Below are 20,796 nucleotides of genomic sequence, written 5' to 3' on the forward strand. Positions count from 1 at the left end.
TCTCCCCACACATTGCTGGCGCTATCAAGTGGACTTAAATGTTTTAATAAAAAATCTAAAAACTTTCAAAACCAGTTTACAGAGTAAATGTTTTTCTGCCTTTAGCCATGTTTTCTGCACCACGTAGTTTGTGTAGGCATGCTAATCTTAGGTAATCTAATCCTTTTTTTTTTTTAAACAATGTGTTTATTGAATTTTGCACAAAAATCAGAACATACAATCTATAGGGCCAACATATGCCCAAAACTGTGCCCCAACCTCTGGGCTTACAAAATGTACAAAATGAACAGTATAAAAATAAAATAAAAGGAAAATACATATCCATAAAAGAAAAAAAATGGATTAATTACATTAAACTCCCCATATATTAGATGGTTGTGAGAAATAATTTATATCCGTAAGTGCTGTGAATGTCGCATGGCTCATATTTCTCTATCGCTTCATTGGGGGACACAGGACCATGGGTGTATGCTGCTGTCGCTAGGAGGTTGACACTATGCAAAAAAATGAAAATGGCTCCTCCTCCGCAGTATACACCCGCCTACAGGCACCAAGCTCACTGTGAGCTGTGAATGTCGCATGGCTCATATTTTCTCTATTGCAAGATCGGAGGTGCAAGGTAGGGAGAGGGGCCCAGAATCGTCCCGCGCGTCACCCAAACTCAGAACGGCGCACAAAATATCTCGCTTCCTCAACGTTCCCATGTATAAACAGTGGGCTGTTTAACCAAGGTTCCCATATTTTATCAGTTTTCTTCTTTGCCTTGAGTGTGTGTGCCAGAGCCCTTTCATATTGACAGTTCGTGTTTAGTCTGGTCACTATCTCCCCCACCGTAGGGATGCCCATTCCTTTCCATTTAGCCGCGATAGCTGATCTAACTGCGATCAGAATATGTGACAAAATTCCTCTAATTTCCCAGGGGACATCCATTAATCCTATATAAAGTATTCCGATACTAGGTGTTATCTCCAGGTGAGTCCCCAGTACATCCCATATAAAATTATCCAATGCCCCCCATAGTGATTGAAGTTTTGGACAAAACCATCACATGTGGCCCAACGAGCCTTCCCCATTGCATCCTCTCCAACATAAAGATGATGATTCAGACCCGAAGTGTACCATCTGTGCCGGGTAGTAGTACCACCTCATGTGCGTCTTTTTAAGCTGCTCTAGGTGGTTTAAACACGACGAAACTCGCTGGACCTCATCCAAACCATCCCGTCAGTCCTGAGGGTCCGTCGAAATTCTTAGATCCCGTTCCCAACGAGTCATATACGTCAATTTATCGTCCAGATCTGGGTCGTTTAGAGCCCTATAAAGTATAGAAACCCCCTTAGAACCGGTCTTAGAGTGGAGAAAATAACCCATAGCTCTTTTATCCTTAGGTAGAATAAAAAAGGGGGATGTCTGTGTAGAGTGAAGTAAATGCCTTATTTGGCAATACTGGTAAAACAAGGGCCGTAGGTCCGGGAATCTCATAACTAGTTTATCAAAAGGAATTATTACATTGTCCTCCAACAGGTCTGCTAGCGATTGAACTCCAGCTGTCACCCAACGTTGAAGGTTAATATATGGAATATGATATTCTAGAGCTCGTAAAGAGATCTCAGTCCTGGGGAGTAACAGCAGTTTGGATGCCAAATTCCTCCAACAATGCATAGTAGCCTCCGATGTTGGTAACACGGCGACCATAGTGCTTCGCTTCACTACTTCTGTCTCCAATATCAATCTGGTAGAATGGTTTCGGGCAAGTAAGTACTCTATTTGCAATCATTTGTGGCCACTGTCCATGTTCCACCAGTCCCTGATTCCCGTCAAGACCGCCGCTGTATAGTAGGCTATGAGATTGGGCATGCCCATCCCTCCCATGTCATATGGATAATACAAAAGTCTACCAGACACCCTCGGTCTCCTATTGTCCCAAACGTAATTATTAGCCAGTCTTTGAAGGGTATTTATGATTTTAGAAGGGATTTTAATTGGGATACACCTAAAATAGTATAACATTTTTGGAAGGACCTTCACTTTAAAAATATTTATCCTGGCTATCCACGATGCAACAACGTTTTGTAATACCGCCAGCTCCTCCCGCACCGTATTTATCAGTCTAGTAAAATTTACTTCCACTAATTGTTTTGAAAGGGTTAAGCTGATACTCAAATACGTCATTCCTTCCTGCGCCCACTGAAAAGGGTATGCCCCTTCCAGTCTTTGCCTAAGTGACAACGGAACAAAAATCGGCAGGACAACCATCTTAGCTACATTCAGTTTATAATACGAGATGTTCGTAAACGTTTTGAGATCGGACATAATGGCAGAGAAGGACCTGTCCAGATCAGTGCACGGGATAACCACATCGTCTGCATAAAGACCGATTTTGTGGGAGGACCCCCCCCACCGAGATGCCCGAAATCTCTGAGTTATTTCTAATCTTTTCAGCCAAGGGCTCCATACATAAAGCAAATATGACTGGAGATAAGGGGCAGCCCTGCCATGTCCCATGTGTTATGGGGAAGGATTCAGAGAGGGAACCAGACGTCAAAACCTTAGCGGAAGGAGTGGAGTACAATGCGTTAATAGCAGACAGAATAGGTCCTTTTAGTCCAAATTTAAGCAAAACACTTTTAAGGTATCCCCAGTGCACCCTATCAAACGCTTTCTCAGCATCTAGCGACAGGAGTGCACTGGGGAGGTCGCTCAACTCTGCCACTCTGATCTGATCAGATCCAACATCCTCCTCGTACCATCTTTAGCTTCCCTACCAGCTACAAAACCAACTTGATCCGAGGATATCAGGGAAGGAACGACACGATTTAGTCTAACAGCCAAAGAGCTTGGTAAAGATCTTTACATCACTATTCAAAAGTGCTATTGGTCTAAAATTACCTGGAGAATCAGGGGTCTTTCTAGGCTAAGGCAATTTGACGATCGTAGCCTCCAAATTAGGTACTGCTACCTTTCCCGAGTCTCTCCAGGTATTATATAACCTGATAAGGTATGGGGTAAGAATTTTTTGGAAACCACGATAGTACTCATTAGCCATGCCGTCTGGGCCAGGGGTCTTGTGACATTTGGATGAATTAATAACATCTTTCAGTTCTACTTCTGTGAAGGGGGCATTCAATATTTGTAACTGTTCCCGGGAAACCTTCGGGAGCTTCAAATCACTCAAATATTGATCAATATCTGTTGTGGCTGTGGGGTATCAACATCATCTTTTAGGTTATATAAAGATCTATAGTATGCAGCAAAGACTGTAGCTATGTCCTTCGGACTTCTGGCTATCAACCCTTTCGAGTCCCGTAGATGATCTATTCTGGATTTTGCAGCCCTTTTCTTGACCCGCCTGGCCAAAACGGCTCCCGGCCTATCTCCCATGGCGTAGTGACTAAGTTGGAACTTGCGGAGGTTATATTCATATACTGCCAGCATATCAGAGCGCAGTTTAAATCTGAGCTGATATATGGCCTCAGTGGTAGCCGGTGAGGGGGAGGTTTTATTTAATATTTCTAGCTTTTTCAACTCAGTCAGGAGGTCATTCCTATGTTGCTTCCTCTTTCTTTTCAATTGTGACGCTTGTTGTAAGAAGACTCCCAGTATCACCGCTTTGTGCGCTGTCCATAAAGTCTCGTTGGAAACTGTGCCATTGTCATTTAATTCAAAATAAGATGTCAATTCTGCTATTGCTTTTGTCATTATAGAGTCATTCAATAATAAAGAGGTGTTTAGTCGCCAGTGTGGTGTTGGGTTGAATTGGTGCGCAAGATGTACACGGGTAGATCGGTGCGTGGTTCCAACCTCCGCAGATATACATCTATTGAGAGCTCTATTGTCTACTAGGAGTAAGTCAATCCTACTATGTGACCCATGTCGGAGAGAATGAAAAGTATAGTCCCTTTCACTGACATGAGAGTATCTCCAAAAATCTTGCAGACCAAATTCATGGACCAACTTGCCCAATTCTCTCCGAGGGCGACCCAATCTAGATGAGCAGTCTAAAGTACCATCCATTGGCATGTTAAAATCCCTGCATACAATAACCTCCCCTTGTTTAAGTGTTGAAATGGTAGAGAGGACTTTTCGCACAAATGGGAGCTGGGCAGAATTTGGGGCGTATAGTGCTGAAATCGTATGAGGGGTCCCATTCAATGTACACACCAACACCAAGTATCTACCCATGGGGTCTGCACACATCTGAATGTTCTGGAAGGCCACCGAATTTTTTATCATAATACAGATTCCTGCTGTCTTAGTCTGGGCATTTGCAAAGAATATATGGGGGAATTGTGCCTGATGCAATCTATGATTATCAGCTGCCAATAAATGCGTCTCCTGCAGACACACAATGTCTGCCTTCGATTTCCTCACCTCCCTTCACAACATAGAGCGTTTGGCAGGTGAATTTAACCCTTTCACATTCAACGAGAGAAATTGTATACTCATAGTTACACATAAAGGAGGAAATTGTTATGAGCCGCATACAAAAATCCAATTTTTCTCTCCCCCCTCCCCCTCCCCCACCCCAACCCACCCAACACTACCCCTCATGAGCCATTCACTGAAAAAAGCACATATGTTCTTAGAACGATCAGCAGTTACATCAATAGGGGAAATACACCTCAAGTTAAATTGGAAAAAAAATTAAAACAGTAAAAAGAAGGAAAAAACACAGCGGAAAAAAGTCCGCAGAAAAAAACATAGAGAAAACTTCAGTCAAAAAAGTAAATTCTTCAGACATAAATCTGACCACGGGGTCCCGTGAGATTTTCAAATCTCGCTGTCACTCAGCAAGATTTCTCACAGTCCAGAGGATCACCAACTAGAAGGCTTCCGCCGAACAACAAGAACAAAGGGAAAAAAAAAAGGTCAGCAATCCTCTAACAGCTCCATCTCAGCCAGGATAGCGTCCTCGCCTCTCTTTCAGGTCGATACCCATTTCTACGCAATTTTCTTGCCCTTAGCAGGTTGTCTAGGAACATAGGCAATCTTCCAGGAAACCAATCTTGTTTAGGGGTAAAACACGCTACCACGCCACTGTCACGGAGTATTAGTAGTTTTACTGGGTTGAATCCCCATCTATACCGTATGCCGGCCTCTCTCAATGCCCTGCACACATGAGCAAATTCTCTTCTCTTTGCCAGGGTAGCCGCAGAAATATCTGGAAAGACCTGCAGATTTTGAAATTCCTCAGGCAGCCTGGGGGTTTTCCTTAATTGGTATAGGAACATGTCCTTCGTAGTGAAGAAATGAATGCGTGCCAAGGTATCTCTAGGCAGGGTAGGATCTACGTGTCTGGGCTTCGGTGTTCTGTGAATCCTGTCCACCATTAATTCATTAGGGGCAACCTCAGGTAATACAGCCACCAGGAAGCGTCGCATGAACTCAGAGAGATCCTTATCTGGCACTTCTTCAGGGATTCCCCTAAGCCTCACATTGTTACGTCTGGATCTATCTTCTAAGTCATAAACTTTATCAGTGACTCGAGACATCTCTTCCCTGAGTGCCTCATTTTCATCTACCAAGGCATTGATCGTTCTGGCATATTCTTCCATCTTGTTTTCAATGTGGGAAGTGCGATCCCCTATGGAAGTAATCTCCCATTTTATCTCCTGCAACATTGCCTGCATATCTTCCCTCATGGAGGAGCGAATTGCAGCCAGAAATTCTTGCATATCTGCCCTTGTCATTGGTGCTGTGGGCTCATTATCCCTGCTGCTGTGTTTCACATTCTCTGCTTCCTCTCCCCCTGAGGAGTGTGAAGAAGTTGCAGGAGAGGCAGGTGCCATCTTACTCACTGTTCTTGTTGTTTGTCCCCTCTGGAAGAAAGCCTCCAATCTTGCCGGGGATCCTCTTTTTTGAGACCTTCCCCTGGTCATCATGGGCCCTGGGTGTTCTGCCGCCACTGGCTGTTAGGTAATAGGCTGTAGGACGATGCTGTGTGCTGCTTTTTGCTGGTTTTAATCCTGGCTGGCTGGAGCTATGCAGTTAAGCTGCTGCCACCTTGTCTTGCAGGCCACACCCCCTGGTAATCTAATCTTGACATCCCATCGACTCTGTTGCAAATATTTTAAGATTTTTATGTAGCAGTACTGAGCGTTTATTACTAGTGTTGAGCTATACCTTCCGATATCGAGAAATATCGGATCGGATTAGATCAGCCCGATACCCAAAAAATATCGGATATCGCCGATTCCGATACCGGAAACCAATGCAAGTCAATGGGACACAAATATCGGAATGAAAATAAACCCTTTCTTTCCTTGTAGGTTAATTCTACATGAAGGAAAACAACTAAGAATAATGTAGAATGTATTGGGGGAGGTGGAGGAGACATTAAAGGCATAGAGGTTTAGCCCAATCAAATGGAATAGCAGGAATTAATATTTTTTTTAAGACGTTCGGAATTACAAAGATATTGACTATGTTAAGCTTTTTTATATTTTGTCAGATATTTATGTTTCATTACTTCCATGCTCTTCACCTTCTTTTTTACTTCTCCCACACTTTCTCCTTCATCATCCTCAGCAGCAGCATCTTTTTCATCAACTTCTTCTTCACCTTATTCATCTTCTTCTTCTTCACCTTCTTCCTATTATTCTTTTTTTTCACATTCTTCATATTCTTCTTATTCAACTATTCTTCTTCTTCATATTCTACTTCTTCATCATATTCTTATTTGTGACCGGCATTGCTGTAATTGTTATCTATGAAAGTTTGAAGATTACACCTTCCGTTCTGCCTGTCACAAAAGATTTACAACAGGATTTGTCCGCGTTCAGTTTGGCCTGCAGCAGCAGGTCTTTTCCAGGGGCACCATGAGGAGGAACAGACTCACCCCATACACTGCTTAGTCTTCTTCTGCTTATAATTTAGATAATATCTTTTGCTCTGATTTTTAGTCTTATGCTTAATGTTCTGCTTTTTGTTCTGCAGCTTCTTGTTCTTCTGCTTCTTGGTCTTCTGTCTCTTGTTCTTCTGTATCTTGGTGGTTGTCTTCTTGTTCTTTGTCCTCTTGGTCATCTTCTTCAGGGTCATCTTCTTGGTCTTCTTTGGGGTGGTCTTCAGGGTCGCCGTCTTCGGGGTCCTCATATTCGGGGTGGTCTTCAGGGTCGTCGTCTTCAGGGTCGTCGTCTTCGGGGTGGTCTTCGGGGTCGTCTTGGGGATCCTCGTCGTCTTCGGGGTGGTCTTCAGGGTCCTCGTCTTCGGGGTCCTCGTCAGGGAGATCCAGAGTGATTACCAAAAACCATTTCAAAAAGCTTGAACTTGGAAATGTAGCAGAAGGTACAAGAAGGCTGAGGCACTGCCTGGAACCAGCTGACGGTACTGGAACCTGGATGGGTAGCAGAAGGTACAAGAGCCAATGGAACTACCGAGGACCAGCTGACGGTACTGGAACCCGGTTACTAAGCAGGATGTACCTGTGCCAGAAACCACTACCAAGGACCAGCAGACATTGGTGGAACTCGGATACCGAGAAGGAGGCACCTAAGCCAAAGGCACTGCCGAGAACCAGCTGATGGTACTGGAACTCGGATGGGCAGCGGAAGGTACCCATGAAAAAAAAAGTTGCAAGGCCGTGAGCCGGCCGGAGTTACCGAAACCCACAGTCCTACAGGGGGTGCTTGTCCTATTGGCACTATGGAACCAGCCTTCATTGCCAGATCCAGCAGCTCACATAGGAGTCACCTAAACTGCAGGCACCATAGAGTCGGCTAACCCGACCGCAACACGACAGGACAACGTATTGGAGGCAAAGTGACGTTGACACTACCTGGAAACAACTGGCGTGCTGGAACCAGGATGGGCTGGAGGGAGTACCGGTGCCAAAGACACTGCAGGGAAACAGCTGGCGATGCTGGAACCCAGGGTAAATACTGAAAACAGAGAGGAGCCAGACAGAGGCCTAATTGGAGCAACTTTAAAATCAGTGTTAGTGACAATGTGGACAGAGCAGGAGAAATTGCCGGACACACAGCAGGGGATCAGCTGACGTTACTGAACCCCAATAATACTGGAGAAATGTTGACTATGCAGACAGCACTTCTGAGCAGCAACTAGCGGTGTTGGAGCCCAGGGATTACATTTCAGGTGGTAGAAACATGAACACAACAGGAGACCTGGATACTGTTGACAACCAATTATTTAATCTGGAAGAGGACTGGCAAAGTCATGCGAGATCCAGGCCTTGTTCATTTTCAGAAAAGTAAGCCGGTCAACGTTATCGGAGGATAGTCGCATGCGACGGTCTGTTAGTACACCACCTGCGGCACTAAAGACGCGTTCCGATAATACACTAGCAGCAGGGCAAGCCAGCACCTCCAATGCATACTGGCTAAGCTCTGGCCATGTATCCAGCTTAGAGACCCAAAACTTGAAGGGGGAAGAGCCATCTGGGAGTACACTGAGAGGGCAAGACATGTAGTCTGTCACCATCTGACGGAAACGTTGCCTCCTGCTGACTGGAGCCGTCTGTGATGGTGTAGACATTTGTGGCGGGGACACAAAACTTTGCCACATTTGGGCCATACTGGTCTTGCCTTGTGCTGAGGCGCTGCTTCTGCTCCCTCTTTGTGCAGAGCTTCCTCCACTGCCTCGACGCACTGAGCTGCTTTGTAAAGCACTAGCAGCACTGCTCTCGGGTGGAATGGAGAACATGATGGAATGCACCAGTGTGTCTTGGTACTCCCGCATTTTACGCTCCCGGTTCAACGGTGTTATGAGGCTTTGTAAGTTGTCCCGGTAGCGAGGATCTAGGAGGGTGGACACCTAATAATCAGCCGTGTTGAGATTGTGGGCGATGCGGCGGTCGTTTCTCAGGCACTACAGCATGAAATCAACCATGTGCTGCAGACTGCCAACTGGCGAAGAAACGCTGTCCCCTGCTTGAGGCGTGATCTCTGCCTGCTCTGCATCACCCCACCCTCGCTCTAGATACTGACTACTAGAGCATTGTGTACCTCCATTCCTCTGGAGAGATGTCTTCCTCCTCCATTGACTCCTCCTCATCCTCCTCACAAAGTGTCCCCTGCCTAGGCCTTTGTGAGGAACCACGTTGCGCAGACTGTAGAGAAGCAGATGGCATTTGTGACTCCTCATCCTGCACCTCTTCCAAAACCTCCTCCCTTAGTGCTTGCAGTGTTTTTTCAAGCAGGCAGATAAGGAGGATAGTCACGCTGACTAGTGCATCATCTGCATGGAATAATCGAAGGCACGTAAAACGTGGCAGATGTCCTTCATAGAGGCCCACTCAGTGGTGGTGAAGTGTGAACGGCGCGCAGTGCGACTTGTTTGCGCCTGCTGCAGCTGGTACTCCATTACTGCTGCCTGCTGCTCACACAACCTCTCCAACATATGTAACGTTGAATTCCACCTGGTGGGTAGGTCACATATGATGCGATGTTCTGGAAGGCGTAATCGGCGCTGCAGAGCTGCAATGCACGATCTTGCGATGCTGGAACGCCGCAAGTGAGCGCACTCTATGCGGACCTTGTGCAGCAGTGCATCAAGATCCAGATAGTCCCTCAAAAATCTCTGCACGACCAAGTTGAGCACATGTGCCAGACATGGGATGTGAGTGAGGTTGCCTAGGCCCAGAGCTGCCACCAGATTTCGGCCATTGTCACATACTACCATGCCTGGCTGGAGATTCGCTGGCACAAACCACATGTCGCTCGGCTGCTTGATGGCATTCAAGAGCTCCTGCGCTGTGTGGCTTCGATTCCCCAAAGACATTAATTTCAATACGGCCTGTTGACGTTTGGCCACGGCTGTGCTCATATCGGTCGTAACAGGTGTTCACGGGTCGATGTGGAGGTAGACCGTGACGGCTCCTGCAGCGCTGATTCAGAGTAACTGGAGTACGAGGAGGAGTCAATGTCTACAGACTGGATTCCTGCAAACCTTGGAGTTGGCAGAACACGTACAGCGCCACTCTCAAGATCAGTACCCGGCTCCACAACATTTACCCAATGGGCAGTGAGGGAAAGGTATCGTCCCTGTCCACGCATCGGTGGTCAGGTGGACCTTGCTACTGACGGCGTTTTGTAGCGCATGTTTAATTTTTCCCTCCACATGCTGTTGCAGGGCAGGGACGGCTTGCCTGCTGAAATAAAAGCGGCTGGGCACGTTGTATTGTGGGACTGCCAATGCCATCAAGTTACGGAAGGTGTCAGTCTCCACCAGCCTGAATGATAGCATTTCAAGGGACAGTAGTTTTGCAATGCCAGCATTCAGAGCCTGTGCTATGGGGTGGTTTGCCGAGTATGGGCGCCTTTTCTCCCATGCCTGTGCTAACGATGGCTGTAGACTGGCCTGGGAGTGTGAGGATGACAGGGAACGTGGTGCTGTGTGTGGAATGACACTGTGTCTCTGTACAACAGTGCCAGAGGTTCTTCCATGGCGATCCTGTGAGGAAGCCGAACCAGCTGTGTGTGAGCTGGAGGAAGAGGCTACAACACGAGCTGAAGAGGTGGTAGGTGGCGCTGTAGGTTGGCCTAGGTCTTCAGTGTATTTTTGTAACTCCACCACGTGCTTGGTCCGCACATGTTTCCACATATTTGTGGTATTGAGGTTGCTGACACTTTTCCCTCTTTTCACTTTCTGATTACACAGCTTGCAATTGACAAAGCAAATGTCATCTGCAACTGTGTCAAAAAAGGACCAGGCACTGCAAGTGTTGGGAGCGCCAGTTTTGGGTTTTGGAAGATGCATGCTCCTAATGGGTGCCGAAGTGGAGGCTATAGGCAACCAAGTCTGCCCCCTCCCTCTCCCTCCTTTCTGGGCCGTTCGGGGAATCTCTTCCTCAGAGCTGCTCCCACCACCTTCCTGTACCTCACGCCATGATGGGTCAAGGACCTCATACCTCATCATCTACACAACCCTCTTGAAACAACTGCTTCTCCTGGGTAGTCTCGAGAGCACAGTACGTACCAGAAAGTGGCACCTGAGTCTCATCATCAGATGCGTACTGAGGTGTGCTGACCATAGGCACTGGCCCTCCCGCCTCTTCAGATTCAGAGAGACAAAGCAGTTGCGCATCACTGCATACTACCTCTTCTTCTAATTCTAGAATTTTGCTTGGCTGGCCCCCTCTTTCCAAGCCAAGAGATTCAGAGAACAGAAGTAGAGATGGCTCCTGTCCAGGGCTCTCTGACTGCCTGGGCAATTTGGCAGGTGGTGAAGAGACAGATGGGTGCTCTTCAGTGCTCAGGACCTGAGAGGATCTGGAACTAATTGAAGTCGATGCGTTAGCTGCCATCCATCCGACAACGGCTTCAATTTGGTCTTCCCGCAGCAGTGGGGTAGAGCGACCTCCTACAAAGCTGCGCATAAAGGACTGTTGCCTGGTAAAACTGGGGGATGCTGAGTCACTGGTGCCCGCAGCAGGCACAGAATCCCCACGTCCTCTCCCTGCAGAAACTCCACGCTCATGCGCCTTACTCCTTGCCTTCTTCATCTTGGTAGACTGATAAAGATAGGCAGAAAAGTACTAAGGGCTTAGTGTGCTTATACCTGAACAGCTGCTAACAGGAATAAGAAACACTAATTTTCTAAAGTGTGGACTAGACTTTAATATGAGCTAATGTGGCCTACACAACTGTAAAGTGGAGTGTTTGGTGAACTTTATTTACATTTTTTTTCACAAAAAGACACTGGATGTGCCCAAAGATGTAAAACCGATAGTATCACAGACTTTTTGTAGCTATTACAATGCAGGAAGGTAACCCACAATTCAATAGATGAGGCTACAAAAAATATGCTAATACTAATCTGGCTGGGGCTGCAGGGCACAAGGCTGCAGAAAGGCTCCTCTATCTACTCCTATATAGTGTTTTTGGAAGCAATCTAGCTGGATACGGATGGAACCACACTAATAGGAGAAATCAAGAAAAATGAGCAATGTATGAGACAGTGACGCATGCTGAGCGGACTACAACCGGACGTGGCTGCAGAACACACTACAGCGTGAGCTCCACTCACACACAGAGACCTCGCAGACAGCCGTGAACAGTGCAGAGAACTGTGCACTAGCACTGAAAATATAGAAAAAGCTTTAAATGAGAAGGTGTGTCCAAACTTTTGGCCTGTACTGTATGTGTATATATATATAACACTTAAAGGGGTTGTGCCACCACACACTTTGCTGCTAAAAGCTCCTTAACAGGTATAAATGTTCACAGAAAATGTTTAGTTTGGATAACTCAAATAATTAACACTATACGACATTACAACTTGACAGAAAACCTTTTTATCTCCCTAAAAACGGTGTTTGCGCTCATTATTTCCCCTCCCGAAAACTCTCTATGCGTCTCTCTCTGTCTCTCTCTATACATGAGCAAAAAGGATGATAGGACTTTGGTCCAGTGGCCAGGCTGGTAGTCCAACAATAAAATAAGTGCCATCATGTAGTGACACACACAGTCCCAGGTTACGAATTAGATTGCTTCTGTGGGTTTGTTCATAACACCAATTTGTAGAAGTTAGAATATGGCCGGCAAAAAAAAAAAAAAAATTCCAAAATCACCTGAACGCTGACTTCTCCGGTCACCCCGCTGTCCGGTCCTCTTCTATTCACCATTGTGCACCGTACCTCTGGTTTCTTCACTATAGGTCAGGACTTACAGCCGCATCCAGTCCTCGGAGATCACTGCGTGTTGTAAGGTTGGGAATGCAAGACGTGCGCCAACACCTTATGTTGTGCCGTGATCTCCGATGTCTGGAGACGGACAAAGTCCTGACCTATAGTAAAGAGACCGGAGATGAGATGTTCAACAGCGGAAAGAAAAGGACTGGACGGTGGGAAGCGGGGTGGCATAGGGATGGTGAGCAATGAGTTATTTTTTTATGTTTCCTATCATAAAGACGAGTTGCGTGTAAGCCAAATGTTCGTTAAGTAGAGGACTGCCTACATATTATGTACCAGAAAAATATATATACACATTTACATTATATATACATACATACTCACACTTCTATAAACTCATATCAATTTCTAATACATTTTTACTTACTTTATTGTGTAGTCTCGTGGGACTTGAACCTATAAATCTCCAGTCTGCTTGTACTATATACACTGCAATTTCAACAGTATCGCACTATATAGGTGAAATCATGATCTCTGACTGGGCGTCATCATTTGTCAGGGGATAGTCAGGAGGCCCCATACACATTAGCCTGATGGATAATCCTGCCAATATTAGTGAGTTTGGATGACCCTACTCTAGTGTGCTAGTGTGTATAGGGGCTTCAACCCTATCTATATCCCTAATCCAAACCCTAAATCCTAGTCCTAATCCTAGTCTTAATCCTAGTCCTAATCAAAACCCTAAATCCTAACTCTAGTTCGGGTTAGAAAATGTTTGTAAAAATGTAACATTTTTTAGGATAGTGATTCTTTTTTGTTTTAATGGACATTTTTTTTTATTACACTGGGGAAACCCTCACAGCAAGTCTGTCTCCCCTCTCACAAAACTGCAAGGGAAAGAGGAGGCAGCCGCTGTGGGAGGACTGGCAGGGATTGTGGAAGAGTTGTGGAGGCAGTGAAACCCTCTGGCTTACTTGTCTTCTGAGTGCAGAAGCTGTGCTGAGTTTGTCCTCATACACAGGCAGAGCAAACTCTGCGATCTCGGTCTCTGCTTCGGCATAGCACAGCAGTCAGATGACAAACTCATCACAACTGCTGCACTCCGCACTGTCAGTAAGGAAAGAAGCTGCTGCCTATTCACTGCCTCTGCTCCTGGCTCCAAGAAAAGGGTGAAGAAGAGGCTAGAACTTGTGGGGAACGGAGGACATATTGGAGGAGAGCCAGGAGCATCAGGAAGACCGATAGTAACGACCATTGGGAGAGGTGTGAAAGGAGAGGCAGGGACCTGCGGAGCTGATTCAGTGCAGCAGGCAGCGCCTTTCTTGTCGTCTCACTCGCTGCTGACAGTGCAGAGCTCGGGAGTTGTGAGGAGTTTGTGCACTGGCAGCTGTGTTCTTCATAGTGCAGCCAAGATCTCTGTCACTGCCTGGGCAGAGTGCAGCAATCAGAGGACAAACTCTTCACCATTGCTGCGCTATGCACAGACAGCAGAAGAAGACAAGGAAGCCGCTGCCTTTACTGATCATTTCCCACTGCAAAAAAAAAAGCCGGGCATGAGGGTGCAATACTGGTCATCATAACTGCTGTGGTAGGTGAGAAGGGGCGACTCTCCTGCCCGTGTGCGCTGGGAACGTCACTCTATAGGCACTTCAGACGTTCCCAGCACACATCAGCTTTCAGTCAGTTGTATGAGATCCAGCTGGCTGACTTGTCGAGGGATCCTACTGCATAGCACAGGCCGCCATTTCAAAGAGAGAGAGGGATCTGCGCATGCCTGGCCAGTAGAAGAGGGTTAGATGGATGGACAAAGCAGATAGTACTTCTAACACTAGAGGGCGCCATATTGAACATCATAAGTACATATCTCTTAAATGGGGCATCATTTTTAATACATTTAAATTTCAAAAATATTTATTTACAAGATGTCTGCAGTATTAACAGCATGTTGTATCGTGGCACAACCCCTGTAAAGCTTTATTTATTCCCTTAAGGATATGAGGAGTTAAACTTCTGGGAACTGTGACAACACTTACCCTAGACGATACATGGCTGCGTATATCAGTCAGGCTCCAGCAGCTGATCGCATCAGAATGAATATATATATGCACCCCCAATTCGTATACATTGAAGCAATGTCTGGCCTGATCATGTGGTATGAAACAGGAGGATTTTATACATTTAATGTTGGCCTGGCCACCCCAAGTGCAGTACATTAATGTATTAGTGAGATAAAACCTACCTTGGAGCAGCCCTTTAAACAAGAATATGTGACAAAGATCTATTTTCTTCAGCGATTTAGTGCCGCTTCATTACAATAGAATTATGATCAGTGTGTGAACCATGGCAGGACTCTCTGACAGCCACCTGATGGAGTTTGCCATCCACCATGTCATCAGTGGCTCGCTGTACTTAGTCACTGTTTAATACTACTCATTGCAGCTCTACCGGATTATCACGGCGGTAACTAAGCCGGAGCATAGCCAGAAATCAGAGGGACAGAAGGCCACAAATACACAGAGGAAGCAGATGTGCTGTAATGATGCACATATATAGTATATAGATGATTGAGGTAAAGGAGTACCTGTGTCCAGATCATTTCCATTGACGGCTTCTCGGAACTTGCGAAGAGCTGTTAGGAGATAAATACATTTTTTAACAAAGTATAAAACTGTTAATGGGTGGTGGAAATATATACTTATATTCACTCTGTGTCTCTAGATTTAAAGAGGATCTCTCAGCAGGTTTAAAGTAACCAGGTTTTTTTTCTTCTAAATTATAATATTTCTGCAGCTCCTTTGAGTATTTTGGCTTTAGGGATTATTTTTATTTATTTTTTTTAAATCTTCCATACAGTTCCAGAAATGTGAACCTCTTTATTAGTGCGGATATGCTTGGTCTTCACCAATGGAACGTGGCGGACATGACTCTGGAGGGGCGAGGCGGGAGGTTAGGCTGTTCTGTATAATCACCGAGCACCGCCTCCTTGGAAAAACAGAAAAAGCAGCAATAGAACTGTGGGAAATAGACTACTGAGTACTCAGGGGAGCAGTGAGAATAAAAAGTTCAAAAACTGGTTACTTTTCATCTGGTAACAGGTCCCTCCAAAAATCAAAAACAAGCGGATTGCCATAAATGGAGCATTTTGTATTTGGGACCTTCCCTGATCTTATAAATAGACGGGCTGCAGCACTGGCTGATTACATACAGCCTCACATGAGAGAATATAAAGAAAAAAAGCAATTGTCAATCCACAGCAAAACCTGAATATATTACAGCAGGTCTGGTCACCTCAAGTGCAGGGCGTTCCCCCTGCACAGGGCGGCTGACAGGCGGCGTTCCCCCTGCACAGGGCGGCTGACGGGCGGCGTCCCCCCTGCACAGGGCGGCTGATGGGCAGTGTCCCCACCTGCACAGGGCGGCTGACGGGCGGCGCCCCCCCTGCACAGGGCGGCTGACAGTCGGCATACCCCCCTGCACAGGGCGGCTGACAGTCGGCATCCCCCCCTGCACAGTGCGACTGACGGGCGGCGTCCCCCCTGCACAGGGCGGCTGACGGGCGCCGTCCCCCCCTGCACAGGGCGGCTGACAGGTGGCTTCCCACCTGCACAGGGCGGCTGACAGGCGGCGTCCCCCCACTCCACAGGGTAATTGTTTGCAGTACACTGACTAGTGCCCCATACATGTCCTGTATATATAGTGTAAGCTCCTGTGAGCAACCTGCACAGTGTATAGGAGGGATTCTCTGCACCTCCAGCAGTGACAGCTGCAGCAGCTTACCATAGCTCTCCCTGGCCAGTGGGCACAGCCTGTACCGATGCTGCCGGTGGGACTTGACGCGGCCTCCGGGACTCCTCCAGGGTTTCTCGGGCTCTTCCCACAGCACTCTCAGCAGCTCGGGCACCCCCAACGCCAGCTCTCCGGGAAGAGACGACTTCCCCTGCTCTTCAAGCTCCATTCGCTCCACGGGTTCCCGTCAGTCCACCAGGCCACAATCACCATGACGACTAGCGACCCCAGCCAATCAGCACCGAGGAAACGTGACGTTGAACGTTCTACGCACAGAAAAGCCCTGTTTGCAGAAACAACCAATAGGAAGGCGTTACGTCAGACTTATTTACATACTGTGTGTGTGAGTGCTGAGACTAGACGAAGAGTTACACCACCCAACCGCTAGGGGGAGCCTTCCTTAAGACCGAGCTGCTTTATTCATGTACATTCCCGGATGTCACCTTATCCTTTTAGGCTATGTGCTCACGATGCAGAAATGAAGTAGAAAATTTCTGCAGCGTTTCTGCATCTCCCTGGCAGAAAAAACGCATGCGGATTGTACATGCGGATTGTACATGTGTTTTTCCTGCCAGGGACATGCGGATGTGAAGCGTTCTTCACATGCATTTCCGCATGCGGGTTGTCAAGCGCTTTCCAAGCGATTTTAGCATCACTTGGAAAGTGCTTGACAACTTGGTCACACTATATAAATTCATGCAACCGGCATGGATTTATATAGTGTGACCGTAAAGAATGGTAAAAAATAAAAAAATCTATACTTACCTTCTGATGGCCCCCGGTGTCTTGCTGCACTCCTGTGCTGGCTGTCGGGAGATCTCTACTGAAAGACCTGCCGTCACATGACTGTGAGGTCACCGCAGGTCCTTCAGTCCTTCGCGATCTGCCGGCAAAGGAGAACAAGCACACTGCGGGCCGCCAGAAGGTGAATATAATCTTTATTTTTTATTTTATTCTTTTTTCCACAGGTACAATGGTACCCAGGTCTGGATGAGAATCTTCTCTCCTCCAGACCTGGGTACCATAGAACCTGTTAAAAAAAGAATTAAAATAAAAAATAAAGATTATACTTACCTTCCGATGGCCCCCGGTCTCCTCAACGATGTGTCCGGTCTGTTGTATGGTTCTCGGTGGTGTGAAAGGACCTGCCATAACGTCATTTAGTCATGTGACAGGTCACGTGACTGCTGACGTCGGCGGTCTCGTGACCTGTCACATGAGTCAATGACGTCATGGCAGGTCCTTTCACACCACTGCGACCAATACAACAGACCGGACCGAGCGGAGAAGACACTGGGGGCCATCAGAAGGTAAGTATAATCTTTATTTTTTTACCATTTTTATTTTTTTTTTAACTATTACTTGGTCACACTATATAAATCCATGCCGGTTGCATGGATTTATATAGTGTGACGAAGTTGTCAAGCACTTTTCCAAGTGATGCTAAAATCGCTTGGAAAAGCGCTTGATAACCCGCATGCAGAAATTCATGCAAAAACGCTTGACAAACGCTTCTACCTGGCAGGAAAAACGCATATAAAATCCACATGCGCTTTTCCTGCCAGGGAGAAGCTGAACAAATATGCAGCATTTCTGCATCGTGGGCACATAGCCTTAGGCTATGTGCCCATGATGCAGAAATGCTCCGGATTTTTCCTGAGCGTTTCTGCATCTCCCTGGCAGAAACAACGCATGCGAATTGTACATGCGGATTGTACATGCGAATTGTACATGCGGATTGTACATGTGTTTTTCCTGCCAGGGACATGCGGATGTGAAGCGTTCTTCACATGCATTTCTGCATGAGGGTTGTCAAGCGCTTTTCCAAGCAATTTAAGCATCACTTGGAAAGTGCTTGACAACTTGGTCACACTATATAAATCCATGCAACCGGCATGGATTTTATATAGTGTGATAAAGTTAGTTAAAAAAAAGAATAAAAATGGTAAAAAAATCGCCGATGTCAGCGGTAGTGTGACCTGTCACATGACTGAATGACGTCATGGAAGGTCCTTTTACACCATCGCGAGCCACCGGTGAGCCAAGACGTACGGATAAAAGACCGCGGGCCATCAGAAGGTGAGTATAATGTTTTTTTTTTATTTTAAATTCTTTTTTTTTTTTACAGGTACTATGGTACCCGGGTCTGGAGGAGAGTCTCCTCTTCTCCAGACCCGGGTACCGTCCGCACATTGAACCGCTTAATATCCGCATGTGCACATCTAGTCATGCGGATATTAAGCAATTTAATGTAAGTCAATAGCGGCAATTGCACCGCGTGTCCGCAAAATAATTGGTAGTGATGCAGATGTCATGCGTTCCAATGCAAGTCAATGGCGGCAAAAACACTGTGCTTACGCAAAATAATTGGTAGTGCTGCGGATTTTTCTGCAATGATAATCCGCAGCGGAAATTTCCGCAGCATGTGCACAGCACATGCGGATTATCATTGGGGAACATGGCAGGCCTTCTACCATGCGGTTTTTAAGCATTTCTGCGGCGGAATTGCCGCTGCGTAAACGCTTAAAAAACGCATAGTGGGCACACGGCCTTATAGACTTATTATTGAAGGGGGCTGTCTCACTTCTGAAAGGAATAAAATTGAAAATGCTTGTAAAAATAAGGAACGTTACTATTTATTTATTATTAAAAATCCTCTCCGTTCTCAAGAAAGTAGGGATTTTTTATTGTATACTGCTGGTTACCTAGATTACCGGCTACCTCTGCAGTCTATCAGAAGAGGCCGGTTTCCTAGGAACTGCAAGCACTGCTCTGTCGCTGTCCACAACCAGCTGGCTCCTCCTGGAAAATGGACGTGTGCAGAATAACAGCACGTTTCGCCCTGCATCTCAAGGCTGTGTTCACACATAACATACTGGCAGTAAATTTTCTGCTGTGTTCCTCAATGCAACCACAGTGGATGTGATTTCATGAAGCCTCATACCCGCTGTGCTGCGGAACTGTCCACTTTTGGGGGCGTTTTATTATCCCTACAGAATTCTATGGGAAGTCAGAAAAAAACACATGGAAAACCACAATTGCATTTTTTAAATGTGAAATATCAATGTTTCTGCACCCAAAAAAAAATAATTTAAAAAGTGCTGTCAAATCTGCACCCAAAAAAAATGGGAAAACGCACTAAAAAAAGCAAGAAAACGACAATAAATAGAGCAGATTGAAATTATGTTGTAGCATAGGCGTCTCTGCCCCCTGCCAGGCTGAGACGCCGTCCCCCCTACCGCCGCGGTTCTGCTCCGACGTCTTCCGGCCTCCCTGCTGCTGCTGCTGCTACACGTGCACGCAGCTTCCCTGGCACTGTGCTTAGGGCACGCGCTCCCTCCCTCATAAAGGGGCCGCGCGCGCCGTCCTAAAAAGTCCCCGACCAATGGCCGGATGACTTTCTCTATAAAAGGTACCTCCTCCAATATGGAGGTGCCCGTGCAACGTTGTTGTCTGTTATACTTACTTTGCTTCAGTCCTCAGGACCTCTGCAAGTCAGTCCAGTCCGCCAGTCTGTTCTTCAGTCCAGTCCGCCAGTCTGACTACTTTCCAGCCCGACAGTCTGCCTTCAGTCCAGTCCACCAGTCTGTCTATGGGCTCTGCCCGCCTGCTTACCTGGAAGCACCTGCCTGTTACCTGCCGTGCCGGCTTGCCTGCTTACCTGGAAGCACCTGCCCTTACCTGCCGTGCTCGCTTGCCTGCTTACCTGGAAGCACCTGCCTGTTACCTGTTGTGCCCGCCAGCTTGCCTACCTGTCTGGCTATCAGCCGAATCAGCCTGCCTGTCTACCCGGACCACCCGTCAGCCTGCCTGCCGTGCTCTTCCGCTGTACCCGTCAGCTCCTGCCTTCTGACCCGTGGGAGTCACCTGCTCTCATACAAGGTCGGTCCCAGAGTGGCACCTGGTCCCTCTGCTCGGTCCCTCCCTGATTCACGGAGTCGACTGAGCCGCCGTGCGACCTTGGTCAGGCCGAGTAGATACTTAGTCACGCCCCTCTGGTCCCTCCTTGCACCGCAGCACAGAGGTTCCACCACCCGGATCCGTAACATATGTATTTTGGTTTGGACCCTTGTGGAAGCAATGCAGGAAAAATTCAGCGTTCCTGCAAGTGTGAGCACAGCTCAAAGGCTACGACAGCATGTTGTGGCCGCGGTGTGGTTTTATTTTTTTATTTTTATCCCTTTAAGGACTGAGCAACTTTGTACATTAAGGAACGAGCCTCATTTTTACAATTCTGACCACTGTCACTTTATGCGGTAATAACTCTGGAAGGCTTCAACGGATCCCACTGATTCGGAGACTGTTTTTTCGTGACATATTGTACTTCATGATAGTGGTAAAAAAATTTCGATATGAATCACGTTTATTCAAGAAAAAAATCTGAAAGTTGGTGAAAATTTTCAATATTTTGCAATTTTCAAACTTTT

At 46.7% G+C, this 20,796-nt stretch overlaps 1 protein-coding gene across 6 annotated transcripts in view; it reads right to left on the bottom strand.

Moving 5' to 3' along the window:
• LOC141157322 (microtubule-associated serine/threonine-protein kinase 3-like) overlaps positions 1–20,796 on the bottom strand; it is a 490,040-nt gene that overhangs the window by 237,644 nt on the left and 231,600 nt on the right. For all 6 annotated transcript variants that reach the window (XM_073644404.1, XM_073644408.1, XM_073644401.1 and 3 more), the window contains 2 exons: positions 16,361–16,652; positions 15,165–15,212 (listed from right to left, as the gene is read on the bottom strand). The gene's annotated coding sequence lies outside the window, so the exon portion shown is untranslated. The remainder of the gene's footprint in view (positions 1–15,164; positions 15,213–16,360; positions 16,653–20,796) is intronic.

The sequence above is a fragment of the Phyllobates terribilis genome, unplaced genomic scaffold, assembly GCF_046119375.1.
Source record: "Phyllobates terribilis strain yellow unplaced genomic scaffold, ASM4611937v1 Scaffold_8__6_contigs__length_399053987, whole genome shotgun sequence".
NCBI lineage: Eukaryota > Metazoa > Chordata > Amphibia > Anura > Dendrobatidae > Phyllobates > Phyllobates terribilis.